The sequence below is a fragment of the Camellia sinensis genome, chromosome 5 (genome assembly GCF_055761805.1).
Source record: "Camellia sinensis isolate YWXY chromosome 5, ASM5576180v1, whole genome shotgun sequence".
Classification (NCBI taxonomy): domain Eukaryota; kingdom Viridiplantae; phylum Streptophyta; class Magnoliopsida; order Ericales; family Theaceae; genus Camellia; species Camellia sinensis.
Window position 1 is genome coordinate 210565406 of NC_138965.1, and position 10124 is coordinate 210575529.

At 32.0% G+C, this 10124-nt stretch overlaps 1 long non-coding RNA gene across 1 annotated transcript; it reads left to right on the forward strand.

The window, feature by feature from the left end:
• The first annotated feature begins 591 nt into the window (after positions 1-591).
• LOC145790345 (uncharacterized) lies at positions 592-1196 on the forward strand. The gene is made up of 3 exons (XR_014329031.1): positions 592-681; positions 794-892; positions 997-1196. It is a non-coding gene; the product is annotated as an uncharacterized LOC145790345 (long non-coding RNA).
• The last annotated feature ends 8928 nt before the right edge of the window (positions 1197-10124 follow it).

Below are 10124 nucleotides of genomic sequence, written 5' to 3' on the forward strand. Positions count from 1 at the left end.
ACCAACCCAAATCGAGTTTCCCCAGTTTTCGAGTTCCCTTCGGAGCAATTACTGCGATTTCTGGTGGAATCTCGTATTACTACTACTTTTCTTCACCGAATCTGGTAATTTCTAATCTCAATTTCATTTGGGTTTGATTTTAACTTTATGGAAATGAAGTGTGTCGTTTTCTGAAAATGAATTCTTTGCAATTAGATGTTTGTATTGAGGGCTTTGAATGTTGGGTTTTGCTCAAAGTATGTGGATTGAAATATGTTGATGATTGTGGACTTGGGTTTTTTGGTAGTGTTAATATTGAAAAAATATTCAACATAAGTCATCAAACCTGAGTATGTATATAGAATTTAAGAATTATGTATTGGGGGTATTAAAAGTGTTCGAATTTACCTGATTGAAGTGCGTAGTTTGAATTATGTTGGTACATTTGGATGTGAACATGTGTATAATCATCAGTTAAAGGCTTATGGCAATATGGAATTTGAGTGTAATTGCATTTGGAAATTAGACTTTTGGATATTCTGAATAATGCTATAGTTATTATGGAAATTGACATTGGAATTTGGTAATTTTCTAATCTCAATATCACATGGGTTTGATTTCCCCAGCCCTCAATCCAAATAAGTGGCTTGAGTTTAAGCTGCAAGACAGAGCAAAGGTCAGCCACAATACTCACTTATTCAGGTCATCCTCTTGTCACCATTATTCTTCAGATGTATTTTGGTTTTAAATTACTTGCATACTTGTTGATCAATGAAACCATGTTATATTTAAAGTAGTCTTGTCATATTTTCAGCTGCACTATCAGCTGCCTATTTAATCTGTAAATTTCAGTGATGCTTTTAGTCAGCTGATCATGGCTATATGATTATTAAAACAGAAGGGTGAACACACTGTAAGTTGAATCCAGATGTAATTCATGGGAAGAGTGCAATCTTGTGTCATTACTTTGTGGTGTGGTTACCTAACCGATTTGTTTATTTTATTTTTGTTACATAGGATACTGAGAAATTGCTTAATTACTGGCCCAATCCCAGATTACATTGGTGAATTGTCTGATCTCAAAATTTTGTAAGTTCATTCTAATTGGCTTTCTTACAGAGATTCATGGTCTCTTGATTTTAAGTTAATATTGATTTGATATCTCTAAACATAGAAATGCTTTATTTGTGTTCTTATTCTTGAATTAAGTAGTTTTGATATTTATTTAATTTGACATGTTATATTATATCTGAAGATTCCTTGTTTGTTATGTTAGTTTTATTTTCTGTTTTTTAAGAAAACTAAAAACTCTATAACCACCTTGATACTTCAAAGAATCAGCTAGCCATTTAATGCTTTTACTTTTCCAGTTCTGACGAGTCCTCATGGAAGAGAGCAACTGAATTGCTTGTGGAAGTTGCTAGTCATGGAGAAGCGACTGGCTATGAGGTGCCTTGCCTCATTGTTGCACCTAAAGATGATCTGGATCCATTTCCAACTGGGATACATGATTCAACAAGGGTAGAGATCTTCACAACTGGCTATATTTCTTTTCATACTTGAGTACACTAGTTTGATCACCCAGGCATGTTATTATGATGATTTTAATATGGAGACAGCTGTACTGGAGACTTGGGATCAAATTTGCCTTCAGTTTGGGTTTGAGGATTTATTGATGGGGGAGGGCTACCCCGAGTAGCGGAGCCTCATAAAGTGCCCTCCCAAAAAAATTTAAAAATCTTGACTGTTATAAATAACTTGTACAATTGCCTCCTAAAAAACTAGACTTTTCTCTATAGAGTAATTAAATTAAAACGTGTAGAATCCACTCTCAACTCCAATTCTTAAAATTGCAAGGAACCCAGTCTCTCCATTTATCTGTTGCTTTCATGTAAACTGGTGAACTCTTCCTCACCCATTTAATTTTTTCTACTCTCTCTCCCTTTTATCTGTTGCTTTCTTTTCAGTGACAGATCTCTGCTTTACCTATCTAATTCTTTTAACAATTGGGTTGATTCTTTAATTTCTGATTTGAAACAAATTTGTTGATTTTTATTGCTAAATTTGGTTTTGTGGTTGTTTCTATTTATGTAATAATAGGAGGAATAGGACAGTAGGAAGACCCTGATTATAAGTTAATGTGTTGTTAGATTTGTTATTTTTATTCATTTTTACGGTTCTTGACACATCAACTATATATTTTGCTTCCGCAGGTAAGTCAGGATATGGGAATAGATGCTCCTATACCTCTCAGCACAAAGCTGGGAGACTTTAACAATGTGTTCCGTAGGATTGTGACTGCAGCAGAACGCCCTCATTTGAGCATTCCTGAAACTGAAGCTAGCAGAAGTCGCAAGCAATACCACAAGCTTATTAATCGCTCCCTGATGTTTGTATCAGGTAAATTAACGTTTAAAATTTTGTCATCATTGGGCTGCTAAGTTTTTCCTTTTATTAGAATCACTGGATCCATAAGAGTTTGCTGCATGTTGTTGTTGGTGTTTTATATGCACATATAAAGGTATGCAGGCATCTTATACCCATGGTTTTTAGAATCTTACAATTCAGGATTTGGTTAATATGACTGGATTCGAGTTTCAACCAAAATAATTTGATTCGTGCTTGTTGAATCTTAAATTGAGTGAATTATATGATTCAATTGTGATTCACTACTATTCGTTATGATTCGTGCGATTCAGTTTTGACAGCATCGTTTCCGTAAAATAAAAAGTGTTCAATTAATTATTTTGATATATGTGGTTTTATATGTATATTCATATATATATGATTTAGTTGTGTTGATATTTATTTCAATTTAAATAGTGTGTATATTTTTTTATGTATATACATATTTAAAATTATATATTATGCTAAATAAAGTGAACCTTATGATTCACGATTTGATACAATCAACGATTCACTATTTTAGCAAAATTCACTATTCGATTTGCAATTTGATAACAATGTTTATACCTTCATTGAAATCATTGTAAATATTCTCATCCTTACATTTGCTTTGAACATTTGTTTCATGTTAAAAGGAGGGTTGGGAGCCATAAAATGGAGGGTTGGGATTCATGTTAAAAGGAATTTGAAGATCAAAATGTGTGATTTACCTAATGATGATTAAGGGAAACTAAGGAAATATATGCCACTCTAGGTTTGGCCCAATCTGGGTATTGGGATTAATTTGGCCATCCCAAATCCAATCCTTAAAAACATTCAAACTGCAGTCTCACCTGTTACGTTGTTATATATGGCTGTAAAGTGAATTTGACTGATATGTTAATATTTTGTAAACTTTCAACTGATATGTAATTTTCCCTTAGTAGTATTAGTTCAAATCCTAATCCTATACAATGTAAGCTAGGGGGCTGAAAAAATGGCCATGTGAGGTGCATATTATCCCTATGAATGGAAGTAGATGGAGAATGACATCTTTATTGATTTAATTTTTCACTAGCTTGACTTCCACTCACTTGTGCTTCACTAGCTTGACTTCGCTCAATTGTACTGTGTGGGTTGAGAAACATGGCTACTGTGAATGCAATGGTCATGTTTTAATGTTTTAATGTTGTGCGAATCTATCTCTTCATGTTTTAATCCTTTTTATTTTCTGATTACACTGAGAAGTTTGAATGGTCATGACCGCTGGACACATTGAAGTATTGCTAAAGTTTTGTTCATTTTTTTACCTTTCAGGTCACTTTGGGTATATAGAATTACCAATTCCAGTATATCATCCTTCCCATGTGAGCGAACTGAAGCGGTTGTTGAGCCTGGTTTGCTTTAAGTGCTTGAAGTTCAGAAGTGGGAAGGTAATGAATATGTTTATAGAAGGCTCCACGTAAAATCTATTTGTCATAAGTAATTAAATCCTTTTGCTTTCTTGATTGAGAGGGTAGCAGATTATTGTGTTGTGTTATGGTAAGAATTTGAAGCTCTCGGTGATTATAGATCATTCTGCCATAACTGATATCTCAACATAAAAGTGTTATATGTAAGAATATCTATGTCATTAACAGGGAAAGCTTTTAAGCCTTCTTAACATTTTATAGGCACCCAACTAATGAATTTTATTTTTTTTTCAGATGATTTTGGACGTACAAATGTGGATATATAATTTTTTGACAATTACGGGAGGGCATTGTTTTTATACCTCTATTTGTATATATAGTGGTTCGAACAAATTAATTTGGTTATTCATGTATTATGTATGGATTTAAATTATTGACGTTGGATTAGACTTGGAGTGTATGAAATTTGTATGGATTATGTATGGATTATTGACCTTAATATATTTTAGTATTGATGGATTATATTGTTTATACAGGGTACGGGTTGTAGTTTAAATTATTGACGTTGGTTATTCATGTATTATGTATGGATTTAAATCATGGTTATTCATGTATTATGTTGAATGCTTTAATGGTTGATAATATATTTTAGTGTTGATGGATTATATTGTTTATACAGGGTACATGTAATATAAATGAATACAGGTTTACAATTTTTTTTTTTTTTTAAAAAAAAAAATAGAAAATTATTTGGCCACCAAATGTTTTGGTAGCCAAATAGGTAATCAAAAGTTTTGGCTACTAATAATTTAGTAGCAAAAACATAACTCAAAACGTTTTTGCCACCAAATAATTAGTAGCTAAAAAATTTGAGAATGAGAAAAATAAACTATTGGCTACTAAATTTTTTAGTCACGGAAAAAATGGTATCATTTGGCGACTAAAACTTTTGGTGGCAAAAAGTAAAGAAATGAATCTTAATAGGTTTTTGGCTACGAACAGTTTTAGTCGGCAAAAGTCACCACGCCTAAGGTAGAACTTTTAGTGACTAAATGGTTAGTAGCCAAAAGTTTAATAAAATGAAAAATAATATTTTTGGCGACTAAATTCTTTAGTCCCTAAATGTAGTAATGTTGTCACTAAAACTTATTCCCGACAAAAATTTTAGTCGCTGAAAATTTAATTTATTTTATTTCAACACTTTTGGCGACTAAATATTTAGTCGCCAAAACATACCCTTTCCCGACTACTCAGAGTTTGGTAGCCGAATGTTCACTTTTGGCGACTAATATTTTAGTCGCCAAAAGATAACCTTTGCCGACTAACCAGAGTTTAGTAGCCAAAACGTTCACTTTCAGCGACCAAAAATAGTTTAGTCGCCAATACTATCGCCGACAGCGTATAGGCGACTAGTTTGGCGACAAAATATTTTAGTCGCTAATTGTTTCGGCGACCAAAAATGGGGCTTTTGGCGACCAATATTTTGGTCGCCAAAAGTGGCATTTCCTGTAGTGACATAAGCACACTCCTTGATTTTGAATAGTCAGCAAAAGATAAAAAATAAGACTGATTTTTTCTTTTTGTTATTTCAAACATGGAGCCACCATTTTTGTAGACAATTTAATACAAAGTTCACAATTTTCAAACAAACAAATAATTTTCTCCATCTAGTTTATAATATATATATATACACACATATATATATATATATATATAACTCCATCTTTTTCTTCTTGTTTAATTATAATATGATATAATCAATGTAGTGTAGTGTGATATGATATAATCAATGTAATGTAAAAAATTTAATAGCGCACGTGATGTATTCTGCATATAATGTTATATAAGTTCTGATCAAAATTTTGCATACAGAAAAATCTCTATAAATTATATTTATGATGGATCTGAAAATATATGTCCTCTTTAAAATATTGTATATGTTGTAGAGATTTTAAACTAAATATATTTTACCACTCCATATTTATTTTGTCAAAAAAAGACAACTCATAAATATCAAATTTGTCAAAATAATACAACCAATCAATCATTTTTGTCAAAATAATATAATTAATCGATTTGTCAAAAGATGAATAGTAATTAACCCTATTTTTCAAAATAATATAATTAATCGATTTGTCAAAAGATGAATAGTAATTAACCCTATTTTTCAAAAAGTGAATAGTAAAGTTTTTGAAAATATTTAAAATAATATTTAACATAGATATTTTAAAAAGATAATATTATTTTATTTAAATAATATTTAACAAATATATATATTTTAAAAAGATAATAATTTGTGTCAAATAATATGTATATTAACTAATATATTTTAGACATCATCAAAATTAAATAATATGATTAACAATCTCCCCCTTTTTGATGATGGCAATATTTGTATGGATTTGACACAAAATAAATTTGACAAAATATTTTACAACCCTGCGACATATAATTTTGATAATGGTAACCCTGCAACATATAATTTTCAAAATCATATTTTTTCTCCCCCTTTGACATCATCAAAATAAAGATGAAGATAAGAAACAAACACAGTTGATACAATAATCTGGGTGGCCAAAAATAAAATAAGGGGCCGTCTGTCTTGTCGGAATCAATGTGGGGATTTTGAAGCATCTCGAGCGCAGGAAATATTGACAAACAAAAGATTTGAGTAGATATAGCAGATATGCATCGAGTAATGGATCAATGGAGTGTATAAAAAGTGACACAGATCAGATACAAAATCATCAAGTGTTTAAAAAAAAAAATTTGTTTTAGCTTCTTTTGTAATCATGTCATTCCTTACCTTGGCTATCAATGAGTCGAACCTGTATGAGGTGCCTGTAATGCAGGCAAATGAGAGAGTTCCAGTGACGCAGGCACATGCTATGCCTGTAAATGAGGGTTCTAGTGGTATTGGCAATCGAAATGATTTCGATGCTATTAATAACACTATGGCTCTTAGTACACAGGCCATGACTGCAGTTTCCAATATGGCGCGATGATTACAAGCAAGAGTACAAGAAAATCAGCAATGGAGAGATGAGGTGTGCTTGTTAAAACAACAAGTAGTGAATATGTGTAAGGAGAAGAAAGAGCTAAAAAGGAAAAATGCACAGTTGGAGAATGCAGTGCATTATTATGCAACAGTGATAATGCCAAGACTCACAGAAATCGAAAATAGAGAGAGACATGTAAAAGAGGCTCATGAAAAATTGTTGAGAGAAGTGAAAAAGAATAAATCTGTGAAGCCTTCTGAAAATTTACATGTAATTGAGTAATATTTTCGTTTTCTGAAATAAAAATTCGAGCAATTTTTTCGTTTTTATTTATTTATTTTATTGTTATTATTAAATTTATTTTTATTTTTATTTATTTATTTTTTAAATTCTGTTTTTGCAAAAAAAAAAATCGTTTGTTGGTGCAGACAATGAGTATGGCAGATAAGAAAAAAAATGTATATATATACTCCACCTAAAATTATGCACAGAATATACACATGCCCCTTTTTTATATATATATATATATTTTTATAATGATTGTTAATCTCAAAATATGAGTCTCCCGCTGAATTAATGCACTAGAAATTTCATAAATTTGAAGAAATAAATTACCAATCTATGACACCAAAGGCCCTTAAGATCTGGCCATAAACAACTACACCAAGTGCACTAGCATAAAAGGAGAAAATAAAAATAAAAACAAATACTTCAATCAAGGTAGAAGCAACCAATATTAAATCCAAGAGAATTTGGAGCACATATAACAAGAAAAAAAAATACAACACAGTGCAATAATAATTTTAACATGTTGATCGGTGATGACCTTGAAAATCGGAAGAAATGGAGAAGATGGGGTAGATCGGTGGTAAATTAGTGTAGATCGGCAATGGACCTTGATGGATCAGTCACAGATCTTGATGGATCGGTAATGAAACTTGATGAATCGGTGAAGATAGTGATGCAGATTTTCGGATGGAGAAGTGATGGAGTTCGATGAATTGGTAAGGGATTTGGGTGGATGATGGTAGTGATGGATGATTTTGTGGATGGTGGAGATGGTTGTGGATGATGGTGATCATGGAGATGAAGTCGGCTGAAGAAGGAGAGAGTGAGAGACCAAGAGAAAGAGAAAGTAAAGGAGAGAGTGGGTGAGAGATAGAGACGGAAAGGGAGAGAGAGAAATTATATATATAAATATATGTATATTATTATTATGGTTATTATTTTTTTTTTATAATAATAATAATTATTACAATATTTATTTTATTTAATTATTAAAAAATTATTTTTTAATATAAACATTATATTGGAGTATTCATCATACCAAGTTCTGTTCTAATATAACAAAATTGTTCTTCATTTAGAGGCTTGGTAAATATGTCAGCTAATTGACAATTTGTAGGCACAAATTCGAGTTCAATGTCACCTTTGAGTACATGATCTCCCAGAAAATGATGCCTTATTTCAATGTGTTTAGTGCGTGAGTGCTGAATAGGATTTTTTGAAAGGTTAATGGCACTTGTGTTGTCACATTTTATAGGAATATGATCATAGTGAAGTCCAAAATCTTGAAGTTGTTGTTTCATCCAAAGCAATTGTGCACAACACCCAGCGGCGGCAATGTATTTTGCTTCAGCAGTTGATAGAGCCACTAAGTTTTGTTTTTTGCAAAACCAAGAGGTGAGTGAGTGTCCAAGAAAATGACAAGTGCCACTAGTGCTTTTTCGGCCAAGTCTACATCCCGCAAAGTCGGCATCTGAGTAACCAAAAAGTTCAAAGGTGGTTCCCTTAGGATACCATAATCCCAAATTTTGAGTGCCGGCAAGATATCTGAAAATGCGTTTGATTGCGGTAATGTGTGACTCTTTCGGTGCGGATTGAAAACGTGCACACATACAAACACTAAACATTATGTCGGGCCTACTTGCAGTAAGATAAAGTAAAGAACCAATCATACCTCGATATTTCTTTTCATCTACGGGTTTACCTTGCTCATCTTTGTCGATTTTTATCGATGTGCTCATTGGAGTTGCTGCAGGCTTTGATGATTCCATTTCAAACCTTTTGAGTAGATCTTTGATATATTTCGTTTGATTTAAATGGATTCCATCATTAGTTTGTTTAATTTGTAGACCAAGGAAGTAATTTAATTCCCCCATCATACTCATTTCAAACTCACCCTGCATGTCTTTAGCAAACTCTTTACACAAATTTTCATTAGTAGCACCAAAAATGATATCATCAACATAAATTTGAACGATTAGCATATCTTCCTTTTTTATTTTTATAAAAAGTGTTGTATCAATTTTTCCTCTACAAAAACCTTTTTCAAGTAGAAAATTACTCAATCTTTCATACCATGCTCTAGTAGCTTGTTTCAAGCCATATAAGGCTTTTGAAAGTTTGAAAACATGATCCGGGTATTTATGATTTTCAAAACCGGGAGGTTGTTCAACATAGACTTCCTCCGAAATGTACCCATTTAAAAAAGCACTTTTAACATCCATTTGATATAATTTAAAATCTTTAAAACACGCAAAAGCAAGTAACATTCTAATAGCTTCAAGTCTAGCAACTGGTGCAAAAGTTTCATCAAAATCAATTCCCTCTTCTTGATTATAGCCTTGAGCTACTAATCTAGCTTTATTTCTAGTAACAACTCCAGATTCGTCCATTTTATTTCGAAAAACCCATTTTGTACCAATAACGGGATGATCCTTAGGTCGAGGGGTCAAAAACCAAACTTTATTTCTTTCAAATTGATTTAATTCTTCTTGCATTGCTAAAATTCAGTTTTCATCATTTTCAGCTTCTAAAAATGATTTTGGTTCAATTTGTGAAACAAATGCCAAGTTACCACAAATATTTCTAACAGAGGAACGAGTTTTTATACCTTCCGCCGCATCACCTATGATGAGGTCTTTGGGGTGGCCATGAGCATACTTCCATTCTTTTGGTAGATTTGAGTCATTTTCTGGAAGAGCATATATTTCTTGAAGTTTCTCCATTGTCATTTCTTCGTCATGTTCGCGTAATGAATTTTCTTCATTTTCCTTTTTATAAATGCTCTCCATGCTTGGTTGATTTTCTACAATATCATTACTTAAAAGATTCTTGGAAATAATGTCGTTAGATTCATCAAAAACAACATGCATAGATTCTTCAACAAGTAGAGTTCTTTTATTAAATACTCTATAAGCTTTACTAGACATAGAATAACCAAGAAATATAGCTTCATCCGATTTAGCATCAAATTTTCCTAAATTATCTTTATTGTTATTTAATACAAAGCATTTACAACCAAAAGCACGCAAGTGACTGATATTAGGTTTTCTACCTTTCCAAA